Source organism: Oryctolagus cuniculus, chromosome X (genome assembly GCF_964237555.1).
Source record: "Oryctolagus cuniculus chromosome X, mOryCun1.1, whole genome shotgun sequence".
NCBI classification, from domain to species: domain Eukaryota; kingdom Metazoa; phylum Chordata; class Mammalia; order Lagomorpha; family Leporidae; genus Oryctolagus; species Oryctolagus cuniculus.
In genome coordinates, this window is record NC_091453.1 from 78,076,730 (window position 1) to 78,097,132 (window position 20,403).

General features: G+C 43.7%; 1 long non-coding RNA gene across 2 annotated transcripts in view; it reads left to right on the forward strand.

Moving 5' to 3' along the window:
• Positions 1-17,096, forward strand: part of LOC127484884 (uncharacterized) — a 239,703-nt gene extending 222,607 nt beyond the window's left edge. The window contains exons 4-5 of one of the 2 annotated variants that reach the window (XR_011385375.1): positions 9,027-9,146; positions 15,712-17,096. This is a non-coding gene — a long non-coding RNA (uncharacterized lncRNA). Of the gene's footprint in view, positions 1-9,026; positions 9,147-12,142; positions 14,483-15,711 lie in introns of those variants that run through there. The other variant, XR_011385374.1, reaches the window with a different exon arrangement.
• Positions 17,097-20,403: the final 3,307 nt, after the last annotated feature.

Sequence of the window (20,403 nt, forward strand, 5' to 3'; positions counted from 1 at the left end):
CTCCCGCTTGCTGGGTTACTACTCAAATGCCTACAACTGCTGGGGCTGTGCTAGTGCTGGAGCCAGGAGCCAAGAGCACAATTCAGCTCTCCCACATGGGTGGCAGGAACTCAATTACTTGAGCCGTCACTGCTGCTTCCCAGGGTCTGCATGGAAGGGAAGCTGGAGCCAGGAATCAAACCCAGGCATTCCCATATGGGATACGTGTGTCTTAATTGCTGGTCTAAATGCCTGTTGTGGGCTATGCTTTTCATGTTCACTTTAGGACACCCACTGCCCAATTTTTATTTGTCCCCTTGTCAACAATTTAACAAATATTTATTTTAGCTCGTATTCTATATCATACGGCATGTTGAGAGTGATGTTTTCAATACAAGTAGAATATGGTCTCTGCCTTCAAGCACCTTACAGTGTGCTACGAATGACAATATAAACAGATATGTAGTTAGAAATATATCTGTGGACACTGCACCCAACTTGGGGGGTTCAGAGGAGGCCTTTCTGAGGTCAAGCCTCACCAGTGTTTTATTTTATTTTATTTTTTAAAGATTTATTTTATTTATTTGAAATACAGAGTTACAGAGAGGTCAGTCTTCCATCTGCTGGTTCACTCCCCAGATGGCCGCACCGGCTGGAGCTGAGCCAATCCAAAGCCAGGAGCCAGGAGCCTCCTCCGGGTCCCCCATGCAGGTACAGGGCCTCAAGGACTTGGGCCATCCTCCACTGCTTTCCCAGGCCACAGCAGAGAGCTGGATTGGAAGAGGAGCAGCCGGGACTAGAACCAGCGCCCATATGGGATGCCGGCACCGCAGGCAGTGGCTTTAGCCGCTACGCCACAGCACCAGCCCCTCACCAATGTTGTAAAAATGGTTTGCAGACCAAGCCCAGTGCCTTACTGCATAAGTGGCCTAATATATACAGTGAAGATATCTGAAATATATATCCTGAACATAAAGTATAGATGATTTGCTTTTCCCCACCATTCTTGCTGAGAATTATATTAGCAATAGTGTATATAATCAAAGCCAGTCACTTTAATTGTTCTTACAATGAAGTGTGAAAAGATATGCTTCTAGCTTCTGGTTCACTGGGTATTTTCAAGAACCTTGCTCTGGCTAAATAGTTTTGTTCTATTCAGTTTGTCTTCAAGAGGCAAAATATTAATTTTCATTATTTGTAGCTTTCTATCCTGCCCTTCTACAGATCCTAACTTTAGTTAAATCAAACTGTACATCCATCTAAGAATTAAAGGGGTCGTATAGTCAAGTAGGAAAAAAATCTTAAAAATATTTGATCATTGTCTGGTAGTTAGGTGCAAAATCATCAGAATGAAAACATACTTCATGATGTTCTTCTGTTTAAGTGATTAAAGTGAACTATGTCTATAAAAAAAGCTAGTCAAAGTTCAACTGAACTGGGATTGTAAAAAAAAAAATCCTTGGATGTTTTGAAGGCTGCAAAGTACATGGAAAAAAAGCCCTCCAAGTTCAATGTACTCTGCAAGGGACTATCCAATTCCAAGCGTAAAATGTGGGAGCTGCATGTGCACAAAAAGCACAGTAGCCAAAGAATCTCCTGCAGCCACCATCACCCTCCAACCTAGCAGCTCTTGGGTCCTGGCCAAACAGACACTCATGGGGGGAATAAATGGTCTGATCTGTGAACAGTTTGCACTATGTAACTGAACCTGTTGAAAGAGAAAACTGGAATGGACTTATCCTTCTTACATCATTTTCATGAAGTTTGCCAGTGACTGAAAGATTGCTATGTGCAAGTGTATTCTTTAGATGTACATGTGCACCTAATCAAAGGCACAAGTCTTTGGGCTCCAGTGCTGATATCACTGCTCCTAGTGTCTCATTTTTTTAAAGTGCTAACTGGATGTAATTGGCACCAGACACTTCTAGATAGAAGTATTTTATATTTGTCAGTGTTTCCTTCTTACTTCAACCTAGGCTGCTGGCTGGCTGGCGGTCACATGAGTAGCAAATGTACAGGCGAATATACCATGAAATGGCTTGAGGCGCTGGAGCAGATGTGCCTGTGAGCATGAGTGACAGTACAGGCAGCAGGGAGCGAGGCCACTGGCAGGTGAGCTGACTCGGGCTGGACTGAATCTTTACTTTCGCTGCGAGACAGGATGTGCTCCAGAAACTTCCAGGAGATTCTAGCCATAGTACTGGATCCCTCCTTGCCTCTGCTCATGTCTTCTCAGAACTCCTCTTCTCTTGCTTTGCATCGCCAATCCCTACTCCCACCTGATATACATTATATTATTGCTTTCTGTCTCTGCCATGTCATGTCTGCCTGTCCTTCTCATCTTTTTCTCACTTTCATTAGCCGGTTATGGGAAGACAGTCCCTGGGCATAATTTCTACAAGCAGCTACCATGCCATAATGTGCAGTTACCAGGGACCTGTATCCCCACTGGCCTTACTAATACCGTTGGAGGAGCCTCATCCTTTGCCATTTATGGAGTGGTCCTGAGAAGGAAAAGTTACAAGGGGAACAACAGCCTTACACTGCAGTGTTTTGAATGTATATTCTGCTATACCAACACTGACCATATTTTTATTAAATTCCACTGAATAATTTTTTAAAGATTTATTTATTTACTTTAAAGTCAGAGTTACACACAGAGAGAAGGAGAGGCAGAGAAAGAGAGAGGTCTTCCATCCGTCAGTTCACTCCCCAGTTGGCCGCAACGCCCAGAGCTGTGCTGATCCAAAGCCAGGAGCTTCTTCCTGGTCTCCCACCTTGGTGCAGGGGCCCAAGGACTTGGGTCATTTTCTACTGCTTTCCTAGGCCATAGCAGAGAGCTGGATCGGAAGAGGAGCAGCCAGGACTCGAACTGGCGCCCATATGGGATGCTGGCACTGCAGGCGGCAGCTTTACCAACTATACCACAGTGCCGGCCCCAAATTCCACTGAATAATTTTTTAAAAATAGATTTATTTATTTGAAGTTCAGAATTAGAGATGGGGGGGTGGGAGAGCGATCCTCCATTACTGATTCACTCCCCAAATGGCCACAATGATCAGGACTAGGCCAGGCTGAAACCAGGAACTAAAAGATTCATCAAGATCTCCTATGTGGGTGGCAGGGCACTTGGGCCATCTTCTGCTGCTTTTTCCAGGCTATTAGATGGGAGCTGGATCAGAAGTAGAGCAGCCAGGACACAAACCAGCGCCCATACGAGTTGCCAGAGTCTCAGTAGGCAGCTTCACTTGCTACGCTACAATGTTGGCCCCTCCACTGAATAATTTTTTATAATGTATTTATTTATTTGAAAGGTAGTTACAGAGAGACAGAGGCAGAGAGAGAAAGGTATTCCATCTGCTGGTTCACTCCCGAAATGGCCAATCCGAAGTCAGGAGCCAGGAGCTTCTTCCAGGGCTCCTATGTGGGTGCAGGGTCCCAAGGACTTGGGCCATCTTCTACTGCTTTCCCAGGCCATAGAAGAGAGCTGGATCGGAAGAGGAGCAGCCAGGACTCGAACTGGCACCCATATGGGATGCCAGCACTGCAGGCGGCAGCTTTACCCACTATGCCACAGCGCTGGCCCCTGAATAATTTTTAAGAGGAAGAAAGGAGTATTATCTTTGGTGGTCAAATGTCTCTTTGCCCTGTGATGCTACCACAGAAAACACTTGAAGCCCTAAATGTCACTGGGATTCCTCTTTTAGCCTGGGACAGGGACTCAGTGAACTGCCACCAATAGTACCATGTACTTCCTCAGAGAACCTTCTCTTCATAGCTTCTCAAGGCACATGGCAACCATTGTAGTGACTGATTCTAGGCCCAAGCCATGCCATGGTGATTGCAGCCGAGCAATGACTCAGGGAGTTGTGTAATTCATAATAGCACTAATACTGCTTACTGGATGCCAGCCATTGCTTTAGGTGCTGTACATACATTATTTGGTTCAATCCTTACAACAATATTAGGAAATATGCAGCAATGCTCTCCCCATTGTGCAGTTAAAAACTAAGGCATGGAAGCGTGAAGTGACTTGCTCAAGGTTACAGTTAATAATTGGCAGTAGGAGGATTCAAATCCAGGCAGCTTGGCTCCCAAGTAAAAAGACCCCATCAACTGTGCTAAGAAAATACTTGTGGCTCAAGCCTATAACAAAGGTACTTTAAAAAGTTCATGAGTGGGGCGGAAGCTGTGGCGCAGCGGGTTAACGCCCTGGCCTGAAGCGCTGGCATCCCATATGGCCGCCGGTTCTAGTCTTGGCTGCTCCACTTCTAATCCAGCTCTCTGCTATGGCCTGGGAAAGCAGTAGAAGATGGCCCAGGTCCTTGGGCCCCTGCACCATTGTGAGAGACCCAGAAGAAGCTCCAGGCTGCTGGCTTTGGATGGATGCAGCTCTGGCCGTTGCAGTCATCTGGGGAGTGAACCAGTGGATGGAAGACCTCTCTCTGCCTCTCATCTCTGTGTAACGCTGACTTTCGAATAAATAAATCTTTAAAAAAATTCATGAGAATGGAATTAAAAGAGAAAAGTTTATTTTGGTGCAAAAATTTTTGAAGCCCATGATATAGGGATTCTTCAAAAGTTCCGTGAAAAGTGCATATTATGAAAAGATTATGCATGGATTTCAGAATTTCCAAGAACTTTTGGAAGTACCCACCTGTATTCTATTTACCTAGGACCACCCCCATGGCATGTTTACACATTTTCTTACTTTGGCCATTGGCTGGCCGCCTGTCTCAGGGGCCAGTTTTCAAGATACCATTGTCTTCAAGGCTTCCTTTGCTGTTCATTTGAATCCAGTTTCATGTGAAAAAGGATTTTGGAAGGAAAGAGTTGGGGGAAAGTGGCCAATACCAAAGAATAGCCACTCTCCTCCACCCCTTCATCTCACAGTACTCTGAAGAATAGCTTGGAGAGGGTGAAGCAAACGCTTGCCATGCTGGCAGCTCATATTGGAGCACTGATTCCGGTTCCAGCTGCTCTGTTTCCCATCAAGCTCCCTGCTAATTGTCCCTGGGAAGGCAACAGAAGATAGCTCAAGTGCTTGAGTCCATGCTGCCCACGTGGGAGACCTGGATGTAATTTAAGGCTCCTTGCTCCAGTGTGGCCCAGTATGGGCCATTGTGGCCATCTGGGAGTGAACCAGCAGATGGAAGATCGATCTCTCTCTCTCTCTCATTTCTGCCTTTCAAATAAATAAATACATCTTTAAAAAAAATAGCCCTGTTACTTTTCTTCTACTCCTGGATGAACTTTAAATATAAATGGATTATCTCTAGAGATTGAAATGAAATCTCTAAATAGCTCAGTGCTTATGAGTTTGCTTTCATTTCATCATTTCAGACATGGCCCAAGGACCTTCCACATCAGAAGCATTTGGAAACCTTGTTAAAAATGCAGATTCCAGGGGCAAGGCTGCTGTCATAATGGGTTAAGCTGCCACCTGCAATGCCTTATGGGTGTCAGTTTAAGTCCCAGCTGCTCTGCTTCTGATCTAGCTCCCTACTAATGCGCCTGGAAAGACAGTGGAGGATGGTCCAAGAGCCTGGGCCCCTGCCACCCACGTGGGAGCCCTGGAAGAAGCTCGTGGCTCCTGGTTTCAGCCTGGCCCAGCCCTGGACATTGCGGCCATTTGGGGAGTGAACCAGTAAATAGAAGATCTCTCTCTGTCTCTCTCTCTCCCCCTCCCCCTCCCTCTCTCCCCCTCTCCTTGTAACTCTGCCTTTAAAATAATAAATAAATCTTTTTTTAAAAAATGTGGATTCCAAACAGCAGGCATCTGGTGTAGTGGTTAGTGCTGGTTGGGTCCCAGCTATTCTGTTTTCCATTCAGCTCTCTTGCTAATGCTTCTGGGTAAGCACCGGATGATGGCCCAAGTGCTTGGGTCCCTGCCACCCATGTGGGAGACCCAGATTGAATTCTGGGCTCGTGCATCAGCCTGACCAAGCCTTGGCTGTTGCAGACATTTGGGAAGTAAACCAGCAGATGGGAGATCCGAAATCTGTCTTTCGAATAGATAAAAATAAATTTTAAAAAATGTTAAGCTTACATTACAAACCCCTATCCCAGACATACTGTATCTCTGAGGATAGCATCCATAAATCTGCATTTGTAAAATACTTCCCAAGTGATTCCAATGCAAATTTTTTTTTGACAGGCAGAGTGGACAGTGAGAGAGAGAGAAACAGAGAGAAAGGTCTTCCTTTTCCGTTGGTTCACCCTCCAATGGCCGCTGCGGCCAGCGCTGTGCCAATCTGAAGCCAGGAGCCAGGTGCTTCTCCTGGTCTCCCATGGGGTGCAGGGCCCAAGCACTTGGGCCATCCTCCACTGAACTCCCGGGCCACAGCAGAGAGCTGGCCTGGAAGAGGAGCAACTGGGACAAAATCTGGCGCCCCGACCGGGACTAGAACCCGGGGTGCTGGTGCCGCAGGCGGAAGATTAGCCTAGTGAGCCACGGCGCTGGCCCCAATGCAAATTTTGAGAACCAGCACTCTGTGGTTTGGTGTGTAGAAGGAGTAACGGCCCTGGGAACTGATGACCCAGCAGACCTGGATGTATAACTAATTTCCTGTGTGACATTGAGCAGATGAGTTCATGGCTCTGGGTCTCCATGTTCTCATCTATAAAAAAGGACAGATCTCATCTTGCTGTCCTCTCTAAGTTGTACAGATAAAATATAAATGAGCTTGAAAGTTCTTCTGGGTTTTATGAACACACAAATTATCATTATCATTTTTATTATTCTGGGTGAGGTCAGAGAGAGCACAATGGAGAAGGAGTGCTTTGGGAAAGGACTGAAGGGACGGAAATGCAGTCCCTTTCTTTTTTCCCATCGGAGTCCAGACAATGGATCATAGTACTGGGGAATTTCTAGGTTCTTTCCAAATCCCAGCCTCCTCCCCCGACCTCCATGCCTTGGCAGTTAAAATTAACAGCGAAAAAGGAGGCTCTTCCCTTCCCCAATATTCTTTTAGGTGAAAAACCTACCTAAGCTTGTTGAGGTGAGCTCCACCATGGCACCATCAGTCGGGAAAACATTGGATCACCCCCCTTACTCATTAGGGGCAAGTGTGATTAAACCACAGTCATCTCCACGTTCACTCTGCTGGGGAACCATAACAGACACTTTGTGCTCCTTCAGAGTTCAGCACAGAGATGCTACGAGTTCCAGGCAGTCATCTTACAAGGCACAGAGAACATTATTCGTTGTTCGTGCTGAGTGTCTTAGTTCGTTTGGGCTGCTGTGACAAAATACCTTAGATCGGGTCATTTACATACAAGACAAATTGATTTCTCACAGTTTTGGAGGCTGGGAAGCCCCGAGATTAAGGCACCATCAGACTCAGTGTCTGGCGAGGGCTCCCTTCTTCGGTTGCAGATATCCACCTTCTCTCTCTGTCCTCCCACAGTGGACAGAGCAAGCAAGCTCCCTCAGGCCTCTTTTCTAAGAGCACTGATCCCACTCAGGAGCCTCATGACTCAGTCTCCTCCCCAAAGCCCCACGTTTTAACTACCACCACAGTAGGGACTAGGTCTCAACATACGAATTCTGGAGGGACACATTCAGATCATAGCACTTAAGGAATCCAAACATTTATTTTTGATATAAATGGGGAGATCCATTTATTTTTAAAGATGCATTACCCTACTAAGTAAGCCCCCTTCGTTATCCTCCTCTCTCCAAAGTTTTAGTAAAAGGATGTAATAAAAGATGGCAACACTTTTCATATTCAAATTGGGTCTAGGGTTTTGTCCAAACATCTGGCTCTCAATTTCTGAATGCCTAGGTCATTCCAGCCCCTTGGAAAAGAATGTCTGCCCATTCTTGTCCATTGCCAGAGTGCTCCATCTCAGCGGCTTTCCTCTGTGCCATTTTGACTTTGCAACCAGGAAACACATTTCATGAACTTCAGCTTGCAGAGCAGAAGCTGTCACGGAGGTGACCCCAAAATTCATCCAAATAGTCCATCCAAGGCTGGCACATTCTGTCTGGGAAATCACGAAGAGGAGGAAAAAGGGAGAGGAGACGAAATCAAACATTGATGCGCGGTTGAGCAAGGCCAGCCCCTTGGAAGAGAGCCAGGGTTGGAAAGCGGCAGCAGCAGCAGCAGCCCTGGGTTTCACAGTCTGGAATGCACTTCAGTGCAGCCCAGCCTCCATCTCGGTCGAGGCCTAGCGTTTGATGATTCAGCTGCTTCCCGGCTGCCAGGAGAGATTTGGCCAACTGTTTGAAAAACACTGTCTGCCCCAGACCACACTTGTTTTTATTCTCTGACTGTTGTCAGGGGCCTCTTCTGAAATGGAACACCTCAGGAAATCAGACCCAAACTCTGAGAAGTTTATGCTGCCTCTGAGCCCCGTTTTCAAAGGCAATTAAACCAAACTAGGGATTGTTTGCACCAAAGTGCTTGCCTAGTGATGTTGAAAGCAGACAGTGTGTTATCGGGAAATGATCTCTCATTAGATCTCCTTTAGATCAAATGAAAAACATAGCATGCTAGCAGGCTCATTAGACATTAAAGGGACAGCTGAAATCTGCCATTGCTGAAGTCCCCGTATATCAGTTTGTTCAAAGATGCAGGCTAAAGGGTAATGGAGACAAGCATTTGGGAACAAATTGAGCAAGAGCCTCAGCTGTAGGTTGGACTATTGAACTCGGCTGTTTGCTTCTGAGCTGTCCCTTGGAGCCGCAGACACAACTTTCTAACGAAGAAAGCCAGTCCTCAAAGTGAACTGGGCTTTCTCATGCCCCAAGGAAATGCATTCCCCTCAATGGAGCTCAGCAGTTAAGAGGACCATCCCTGGAATCAGACTAGCAGAATTGGTCAACAACTCCACCATTTGTTAGTTCTGTAAATTTAGCGAATTCAGTGACCCGCTTTTTTTTTTTTTAACTGTAAAATGCAGCCAATAGTTGTGCCTTCTTTATGGGGTTGTGTGATTTAGAAGATAAATGAGTTGGTATATGTAGAGGGTTTAGAATAGGGCCTAGAATATGATAAGCCCTGAGTAATAGTGTTAACTATTATTGTTATTATGCCCTGAAGGTATTCCAGCCAACACTTCTCATGGACCATGTGGCAGAGTGATCGAGAACCCAACTCGCTCACGGAGACCATCCCGGGTTTGAATACCAGGTCCACCATTTACTGCCTGTTTGGAGTTGGGTAAGTTACCTAATCTCGGTAAGCCTCCATGTCCCCAGCTGTAAAATAGGGATGATAATTGTACTTACTTCATAGAGTTGTTGTAAAGATTAATAAACTATGTAAGAAACTGTGTTAAATGCTTACTACAGTGATTGGCTGATAGCAAGTGCTCAATAAATGATAACTAAGAATCTGAGATGCCCAAGCTTTTAGAAACTTCATTGAGCCGGAGCCGTGGCTCAATAGGCTAATCTTCCGCCTTGCGGCACCGGCACACCGGGTTCTAGTCCCGGTCGGGGCGCCGGATTCTGTCCCGGTTGCCCCTCTTCCAGGCCAGCTCTGTGCTGTGGCCAGGGAGTGCAGTGGAGGATGGCCCAGGTGCTTGGGCCCTGCACCCCATGGGAGACCAGGATAAGCACCTGGCTCCCGCCATCAGATCAGCGGCCATTGGAGGGTGAACCAACAGTAATGGAAGACCTTTCTCTCAGTCTCTCTCTCTCACTGTCCACTATGCCTGTCAAAAAATAAAAAAATAATAATAAAAAAGAAACTTCATCTTGTTTTTATTCTAGTCTTGGCTCCATTTTAATAGTGGATGATATTTTAAAGTTTCTATCTCTGCTAATACACAAGAAACAGACTGGACCACTATTGTTTCCTCCCATCCCCACCTCTAATACTGATGGAAACTACACTAAAGTCTTGCTCAGGAGGAGCAGAGTTAGCCAAAAGGACAAGAAATGGCATATGTAACTCCTGTCTCCTCAACCCATGGCTGCTTCTGTGGTGTCAACAGTCGCTGGGGCTAGTGAGCTGAAAAGAGAAGTAGCTGGAAGCAACACCGGGGGGAAATGGCAGTCACCAGACTTTCTGTTGATGAGCAAGCTTGGTTACCTGGCCCACGCAGTACTTCTCCATGTATTCTTTATTCCTCTGGTATGATGGCGACCTGGGTGGGAAGAGGAACAAAGAAAATAAACAAGTCCCTGGCTCTGAGAACCTCACCCGCGGTCTGGCATGGACAGTGGTCTGGTTTCCAGAGAATAGACTGTGATTCTGCTGAAAAGAGAAGCTGAGGCAAACAGTGGCAATGGTTTTCTGCTTCTCTCCTGTTCCAGCGCATTGCTCAAAAGGAAAGGAACATGCTTCAGGAGAAAACATGGTGCCCCCTCTCTTGCCCTTGCTGGGTAAACAGGGTAAAGACCTGCATTCTCTCCCGTTCAGTAAATATATTGAGTCTGAGGAAGACAGCATTGCTCTAGCTCCATTCCTAGAGGATGAGAATCAAGTAGAGCCTCATTGACAGATTCTCAAAGGGTAATATGCTCATGGATAACCAGTCTACATATTATCATCACCTGACTTTTTGCCTGAATTTAGAGAATTACACATGTAAAGGTACACTCTTTCATCTGCCTGTGGTTTTGCAAAGTTCAGACTAATTCTCTCCTGTCTCCTCATTGGTTTCTAGAGTACTTTCAAACCACTTTCAAGAGATTTGCTGATGTCTGATTAACTTCACATTCCTAGGCTCTTCTCACCTGTCTTGCCCCCACCACCCCTTCGCTTGAGCACCATCACCAGTTGTCCCATGTAGAAGCCTTCCCTTGCTCCCTCCAGGCATAATGATTAGTGAACCATTCTTTTATTAATTTTCAAGAAGAAAACAAAAATATATACTGACATCATTTTTTAAACTTTTATTTAATGAATATAAATTTCCAAAGTACAGCTTATGGATTACAATGGCTTCCCCCTCTATAACTTCCCTCCCACCCGCAACCCTCCCCTTTCCCTCTCCCCTTCCATTCACAGCAAGATTCATTTTCAATTATCTTCATATACAAAAGATCAATTTAGCATATATCAAGTAAAGATTTCAACAGTTTGCACCCACACAGAAACACAAAGTGTAAAATACTGTTTGAGTACACAACGTACAGCACATTAAGGACAGAGATCCTACATGAGGAGTAAGTGCACAGTGACTCCTGTTGTTGACTTAACAAATTGACACTCTTGTTCATGGCGTCAGTAATCAACCTAGGCTCTTGTCATGAGTTGCCAAGGCTATGGAAGCCTTTTGAGTTCGCCGACTCTGATCTTATTTAGACAAGGTCATAGTCAAAGTGGAAGTTCTCAGTTCTCTCCTCCATTCAGGAAAAGGTACCTCCTTCTTTGATGGCCCATTCTTTCCACTGGGATCTCACTCACAGAGATCTTGCATATAGGTGTGGTGTTTTTTTTTGTTTGTTTGTTTGTTTGTTTGTTTTTTGCCAGAGTGTTTTGGCTTTCCATGCCTAAAATACTCTCATGGGCTCTTCAGCCAGATCTGAATGCCTGAAGGGCAGTCTGAGGCAAGAGTGCTATTTAGGACATCTGCCATTCTATGAGTCTGTTGTGTATCCTGCTTCCTATGTTGGATCGTTCTCTCCCTTTTTTATTCTATCAGTTAGTATTCGCAGACACTAGTCTTATTTATGTGATCCCTTTGACTCTTAATCCTATCATTATGATCAATTGTGAACAGAAATTGATCACTTGGACTCGTGAGATGGAATTGGTACATGCCACCTTGATGGGATTGAATTGGAATCCCCTGGCACATTTCTAACTCTACCATTTGGGGCAAGTCCGATTGAGCATGTCCCAAATTGTACATCTCCTCTTTCTCGTATTCCCACTCTTATATTTAACAGGGATCACTTTTCAGTTAAATTTCAACACCTAAGAATAATTGTGTGTTAATTACAGAGTTCAACCAATAGTATTAAGTAGAACAAAAAAATACTAAAAGGAATAAAGTATTAAGTTGTTCATCAACAGTCAGGACAAGGGCTGATCAAGTCACTGTTTCTCAAAGTGACTGACGTCATTTTCTATTACTATTGATGAATGGTTAAGTGAGTTTGAGGCATTTAAATTATAAAAAGCAGTGAATAATACTTTCTCAGTCACTGTAAACAGCCAACTACTGGACAATAAGTACTAATGATTATTCATTGCCACAACAGAATACACAACAGGGCACTCTGGTGAGAGATTTCTACAAGAGTCAGTTTTGAAAACCAATCTGGGATGCAAAGTAAAGTTCACTGGGATAAGCAAGTGATGTAGAGAAGAGCAAGGTGTATCTGAACAGAGACATTGTGAACGGTCAGCACTGGGGCTGTCAGGTGGGAGAAGACAAAGAGGTAGGTTGGTGAAGGTAAAGTGTTTCTATGCTTTGTGATTCTAAAACCCTGAGAGTCAGCTTACCCAAGCAGGACAGAACTCCAGAATGGCTTATCTTATTGCAAATCTGAACACCCAAATCCAGGCCTGAGCCAGCTGCTTTCAGCACAGGCCAACTCCTTGCTCAGGAGTTCCGTTCAGAGACAAAGCTTACCAGATAGATTTGTATACTGTGTTGTAATTGAATGATATAAAATCAGAATGGGGTGGGCATTTGGTACAGTGGCTGGGCTGCTTCATGGGACACCTGCATCCCATGTTGGAGTTCAAGTTCCAGTTCTGCCTATTCAAGCTTTCGACTGATGCACAACCTAGGAGGCAGCAGGTAATGGCTCAGGGAATTGAGTCCCTGCCACCCACATGGCTGGATGGAGTTCCTGGCTCCCAGCTTTGGCCTGGTGCAGTCCTGACTGTTGTTTGCATTTGGGGGAATGAATCAAACGATATGAGCACTCTGTCTGCCCCTCTGCCTTTCAAATAAATTTCTAAAAATTAAAAATCAGGATAAAGGAACTAATGGTGCTCTAAGAGGTCTTTCCAGCTCCTCTACCACCTAAATATTTCTTGCCAGACCTGTGTGTGGTTATCTGAAGTCAGAATAGCTTCTCCCCAGGGAGTGCTGGAGCTACTTATGGGAAATGGACATGCAGTGGCTATGTTCACTACCTGGCCTGATGACAATGTTGGTGTTAAGGGGAGAGTTTATAGTACAGTAACAAAGCCCTGATTTACCCCACGGTGACTTATCCAGTCACGTTTAACTCAACCAATTCTTTTAAAAGTCACAGATGTCTTTGTTTTTCAGGCACATCAGTGAGGACAAGTGGCTGACCCCAGCTCCTTTGGGAAGGGCTTAAAAACTGCCACTAAGCCCTCCAAATCCCATTCCTTCCAAGCAAAGAGGGATCCCTTTTCAACTTCATGCCTACTTCAACTTGAGGAGTAGGCAAAGATGAAAGTCCTGGTTGGGACTTGTGAGAAAGCAATAGCTTTATAAGGGGGAGTTGCAAGTACCAAACCCATCTCAGTGCAGGATATGCCACAGACATTTCTTTGATTGTTGGTGGACTGGCCAATCAGTTGACTTCTAGTTCCTTTTTCTAAGCCTTTTCCACTATAGCCACATATTATTCACCTCACCTTTCTCCTTAGCCTTCTTTCCTTCCTCAGGTGTTTCTTGACAATACTATTGGGCACTATTGTGGTTGCCAATTTGTGACACCTAGGGTCTGCACCGTCGTCTTATTATTTCCATCTCCAGGTATGGCTTTACATTTTTAAAAAAATTATTTATTTTTTATTTATTTGAGAGAGAGAGAGAGAGATGCAGAAAGAGGTCTCTCATCATTAGGTACACTCCCTTAAATGCCTGCAATAGCCTGGTCCTAACCAAAGCCAGAAGCCTGGAACTACACCTAGGTCTCCCACATGGGTGGCAGGAACTCAACTACCTGAGCCATCACCTGCTGCCTCTCAGGGTGCACATTAGCAGGACGCTGGAACCAGGAGTGAAGCTGGTAAGAGAAACCCACATACCCCAATATGGCATGTGGGCATCTTAACAGCTGTGCCAAACACTCACCTCTATGGCTTTTTCAACCAGTGCACACCCTGAATTGGGCCACTTGTGCTCTTTTTCATGACCTATCAATCTTCTCACACCATAGAGATGATGCAAGTGAACTCACTTATTCTCTACTTCAGCTTCCCAAAATGTATAACTTTCTCTCCCGAAATTCCTTAGAATACAAAGGTATTTCTGAGAGTTCATGGTAAACAGAATTAAAAGATGCATTTATTTTGGCACAAAAATTTTAAAATCTATGTATGTAAGAGGTCTTCAAAAGGGAATGAAACAGAGTAGGCCTTGTGGTGCAACAGGTTAAGCTACTGCTTACAATGCCTGTATCTTATATGGGAGTGCCGGTTTGCATTCCAGTGACCATGCTTCCAACCCAGCTTCCTGCCAATGCATCCTGGGAAGCAGCAGATGATGGCTCAAGGACTTAGGCTCCTACTACCCACTTGGGAGATCTAGATGGAATTCTAGGCCTCTGGCTTTGGCCTGGCCCAGCCCTGGCTGTTGTGGGCATTTAGGGAGTAAACAAATAGATGGAAGATCTCTCTTTCTCTGTCTCTATGCCTTTCAAGTATATGAAAATAAATAAGTAAATATTTTTCAAAAGATTTGTTTATTTAAGAGGCAGAGTTACAGAGAGGTCTTGCATCTACAGGGTTCTCTTCCCACATGACCACAATGGCCAGAGCTGAGCTAATGTGAAGCCAGGATCCAGGAGCTTATTCTGGGTCTCCCACATGGGTTCAGGGGCTCTAGGACTTGGGCCATCCTCTGCTCCTTTCCAAAGCACATTAACAGGGGCATGGATCAGAAGTGGAGTAGCCAGGATTCGAAGCTGTGCCTATATGGGATGCAGGCGCCACAGGAGGAAGTCTAACCTAGAACACCATAGTGCCAGCCCCAGTAAACATTTTTAAAAGTTCATATAAAATGCACATTGTGAGAAAACTATGCATGAATTTCAAAAATTTTTGCAGTGAAATAAGCTTATCTTTTAATTCTGTTTTTTCATGAATTTTCTGAAGTGTCATCCTAAATAGTCCTTGATATTATCCTGAGAGAGTGACTTTCAAATCATTAGAGTATAAAGCTTGTTGCATTGAAATGTCAAGACTTTATTGTTTTTTACTGCTGTATAGTACTCTATAGAGTATATATCCCATAATTTCTTTATCCAGTCTTTTGTTGATGGGCATTTAGGTTGATTCCATGTCTTAGCTATTGTGAATTGAGCTGCAATAAGCATTGAGGTGCAGACAGCTTTTTTGTTTGCCAATTTAATTTCCTTTGGGTAAATTCCAAGGAGTGGGATGGCTGGGTTGAATGGTAGGGTTATATTCAGGTTTCTGAAGAATCTCCAGTCTGACTTCCATAGTGGCTTGACCAGTTTGCATTCCCACCAACAGTGGGTTAGTGTCCCTTTTTCCCCACATCCTCTCCAGCATCTGTTGTTGGTAGATTTCTGAATGTGAGCCATTCTAACCGGGGTGAGGTGAAACCTCATTGTGGTTTTGATTTGCATTTCCCTGATTGCTAGTGATCCTGAACATTTTTTCATGTGTCTGTTGGCCATTTGGATTTCCTCTTTTGAGAAATGTCTATTGAGGTCCTTGGCCCATCTCTTAAGTGGGTTGTTTGTTTTGTTGTTGTGGAGTTTCTTGATCTCTTTGTAGATTCTGGTTATTAATCCTTTATCTGTTGCATAGTTTGCAAATATTTTTTCCCATTCTGTTGGTTGCCACTTCACTTTCCTGACTGTTTCTTTTACAGTACAGAAACTTCTCAATTTGATGCAATCCCAAATGTTAATTTTGGCTTTGAATGCCTGTGCCTCCGGGGTCTTTATTCAAGAAGTCTTTGCCAGTGCCTACATCTTGCAGGGTTTCTCCAATGCAACAAAATGGAAAAATCTGGAAAACATCATGCTGAGTGAAATAAGCCAGTCCCAAAGGGACAAATATCATATGTTCTCCCTGATCTGTGACAACTAACTGAGCACCGAAAATGAAACCTGTTGAAGTGAAATGGACACTATGAGAAACAGTGACTTGATCAGCCCTTGTCCTGACTGTTGATGAACAACTTAATACTTTATCCCTTTTAGTATTTTTTGTCATACTTAATACTATTGGTTGAACTCTGTAATTAACACACAATTATTCTTAGCTGTTGAAATTTAACTGAAAAGTGATTCCTGTTAAATATAAGAGTGGGAATAAGAGAGGGAGGAGATGTACAGTTTGGGACATACTCAATCGGACTTGCCCCAAATGGTGGAGTTAGGAATGTGCCAGGGGATTCCAATTCAATCCCATCAAGGTGGCATGTACCAATTCCATCTCACGAGTCCAAGTGATCAATTTCTGTTCACAATTGATCATAATGAAAGGATTAAGAGCCAAAGGGATCACATAAATAAGACTAGTGTCTGCTAATACTAACTGAAAGAATTAAAAAGGAGAGAACGATCCAACATAGGAAGCAGGATACACAGCAGACTCATAGAATGGCAGATGTCCTAAACAGCACTCTTGCCTCAGACTGCCCTTCAGGCATTCAGATCTGGCTGAAGAGCCCATGAGAGTATTTTAGGCATGGAAAGCCAAGACACTCTGGCAAAAAAAAAAAAAAAAAAAAAACAAAAAACAAAAAACAAAAAACACACAAACAACAACAACAACAAACAAAACAAAAAACACACCTATATGCAAGATCTCTGTGAGTGAGATCCCAGTGGAAAGAATGGGCTGTCAAAGAAGGAGGTACCTTTTTCTGAATGGAGGAGAGAACAGAACTTCCACTTTGACTATGACCTTGTCTAAATAAGATCAGAGTCCGCGAACTCAAAAGGCTTCCATAGCCTTGGCAACTCATGACAAGAGCCTAGGGTGATTACTGACACCATAAACAAGAGTGCCAATTGTTAAATCAACAACAGGAGAAGTCACTGTGCACTTACTGCTCATGTAGGATCTCTGTCCTTAATGTGTTGTACAATGTAAATTAATGCTATAACTAGTACTCAACAATACTTTACACTTTGTGTTTCTGTGTGGGTGCAAACTGTTGAAATCTTTACTTAATATATGCTAAATTGATCTTCTGTATATAAAGATAATTGAAAATGAATCTTGATGTGAATGGAATGGGAGAGGGAGCGGGAGATGGGAGGGTTGTGGGTGGGAGGGAAGTTATGGGGGGAAAAAGCCACTGTAATCCAAAACCTGTACTTTGGGAATTTACGTTTATTAAATAAAAGTTTTAAAAAAAGAAATGTCAAGACTTTAAATCAGCATTATAGAATCAGGAATCCAAGTAAAATCATGAAACTAGGAAGACGAATGTAATTTCATGGGGAAGGAGCTAGATTCCTCTACTTACGTAGCCTGACGTGATAGAGAGAAAACTAAAAGAGAAGGAAGGGAGGGAGGGAGACATAAATATAACTCGTTACATATTTATTAGTTTTCATGTCTTTTAATTTAATTTCCACATGAAAGCTGCTCTTTGGCTTTGCAGCAGCCACGTATCGGTATGGTCAAACCAATTGCTTTCAGCAAATACAGCTCTGATTGACCAGTGCCCAGGCTCTATCTGCTGTTAAATACTTGGAATGTGATTTAAAACCACACCAGGCCTACAAGATAGGTATTAATAATGCAAAGTAGTTATTATGTCTACACTTGAGAGGTTTTTTATGAAGTTAGGTGAACCTACAGCCAGTGATGGAGCTTTATGTGAATTATCTATGCCTTTCTTAGTAGCCCTTACGAAGTACTATTTCTTATTATTAGGTATTATCCCAATTTTGTAGATGAGAAAACTAAGGATCAGAAAGATACAGTAAATTGCTCCAAACTGAACTAATAGAAAACAAGAGTCCGTTCAAATTCAATTCCAGATTTATCTCAGAGTCTGTTCATTTCATTATACCATGCTGCATCCACAGGTCACTAACCTAAATTTGCCACTAAGCCAGCTCTATGTTCATACCTAGAATTTTCTGGGTTCCTAATTTTATAATGTTGGTTTCATTGACTTCCAAGTTTCTTTCCAGCCATAACCACCTATGTCAAGGTCTAAGTTAAGGTCTTTGTTTAAAGAGTCAATGAAGCATTTGTGTATACGCTAGTAAATTCCATCTGGACAGTGCTTTCATTGGATGATCAGTTGCATCATTTTTCTTGACAAGTTCTTTCTTGTATAAAGGGAGGAGGGATAGCTCAGTGCTCTGGCTGGGTACATTCCAAGTACGGCCTGAGGGAATGGAGCCTATTGAAGGTAGAGATAGTTGGTGCTGCTTCTGTAATTGAAATTCTCATCGTGACAAAGACCGTTCTGTTGTCAGTGTCTTTGCTGCCTAACATTGCTTCTGAATGACTTTCCTCTCACTGTTTTCTACCACACCAAATTTTAAGGAGTGCTGTCACATGGAAGAGTGGGAACTAGACAAGCAATTAACATCAGAAGACATGAGTGCTAGTCACAGTTCTTTCAGTCATAGCTGCAGGAACTCAGGCAAGGAGTTTCTCTTCTCTTGATCTTTCGTTCTTTAACCCACATAGGGGTTGCCTTGGATATCAAATTAGATAATGGTGTCAAGTCCTTTTTGGAGAGAGAGAGAGCGAGAGCGAGAGCGAGAAAGAGAGAGAGAGAGAGAGAGCTCCCATTCAATGGTTCTCTCCCCAAATGCCCACAAAAACAGCCACAACTGGACCAGGGCCAAAGCTAGAAGCCAAGAATTCAATCAGGTCTGCCACACTGGTCACAGGAATACAACTACTTGAGCCATCACTGTGGCCTCCCAGGGTCTGCATTAATAGGAAGCTGAGTCAGGAGTTGGAGCCATGTATTGAACCCAGATACTATGATGAAGGACATGCCATGGGCATCTTTCTTTTTTTTAAGATTTATTTATTTATTTGAAAGTCAGAGTTATACAGAGTGAGAAGGAGAGGCAGAGAGAGACAGAGAGAGAGGTCTTCCACCCGATGGTTCACTCCCCAGATGGCCTCAATGGCCAGAGCTGCGCCAATCCAAAGCCAGGAGCCAGGAGCTTCTTCCGGGTCTCCCACGTGGGTGAAGGGGCCCAAGGACTTGGGCCATCTTCTACTGTGTTCCCAGGCCATAGCAGAGAGCTGGATTGGAAGTGGAGCAGCCGGGACTTGAACCAGCACCCATATGGGATGCTGGCACTGCAAGCGGTGGCTTTACCAGCTGTGCCACAGCGCTGGTCCCTGGGCATCTTAACTGCTAGAACAAATACCTGCACCTCATAGTCCCTTTTAAAAGCTAGATTTTTCTTTTAAAATACATAGTCACACCAATATTTGATTAGTTGCAGAATTCCTTTAAAGCCATAGAATTTTAGCATGGAAATAAATAGATCTTACATATCTACTTCAGTTGTTACAAAATTTTTTATAAATAAAATGCTCATTTGAATAGAAACCTTATTAGAAAGAATGATCAATAAAAAGGTAGAAGGAGGATTTAGCTGCCCTGCTTGTAGCAAAGGTTTTTGTGTGCCAATTCTGCTCTTTACCCACACAAATTTCCCTGAGTTCTCTACCCAGAACCCTAGATTCCCATAGCAACAGTTTGAGGGGCAGGCATGTGGTACAACAGTTAAGTTGCCACTTGAGATGCCTGCATTTCACATGGGAGTGCCTGGTTCAAGTCCTGTATACTTCTCTTCTGATCCAGCTTTCTGCTAATGCACACCCTGGGAGGCAGCAGATGATGGCCCAGGTACCTAGGGTTCCTGCCACCCAGACGGGAAAGCTGGATAGATTTCCCGACTCCTGGCTTTGGCCTGGCCCAGCCCTGGCTGTTGTGTTCATTTGAAAATAGACTAGTGGTTGGAAGATCTTTCCATATGTCTCTCTGCCTTTCAAATAAAATTAAAATAAATTTTGAAAAATTTTAAAGGCAATCTTTACAAAAACAAACACAATTTCAAAATCTCTTATATAATCTACATCCTCTTTTACCAATGGATCTGAAGCCCGGAGAAGGAAATGGGCTTGCCCAGTGCCATCCACCTCATACAGGGACAGCTGGGACTAGAAAGCACACAATAGACACAATATGGCAGTATATTTTTCTTGTGTAGTGGCAACTTCATTTGAGAGACAGACCAGGACACTTTATTGGATGTGAAATGTCTGAGTGGATTATGTAGATTGTTTTGATTCAGGTATTTTGATGTGAGGGGTACAAACCTCAACAATCTGACTCCAGAATTTATACTCTTTATGTTTTAAAAGTTCATACCATGACGTCTTTTACATAGTAGATACTAAATATATGTTAACTTTCTTCTGGTCTTACTGGCAATGGGTGCTATTTGGACAATCATAAGTTAGGGTGGTAAAGAAAGGAGGAGGAGGAACTCAGACACTTGAACGCCGAATCAGATCATTTCAAAAGGTAAACATGGAGTTAACATTACTATTTGTA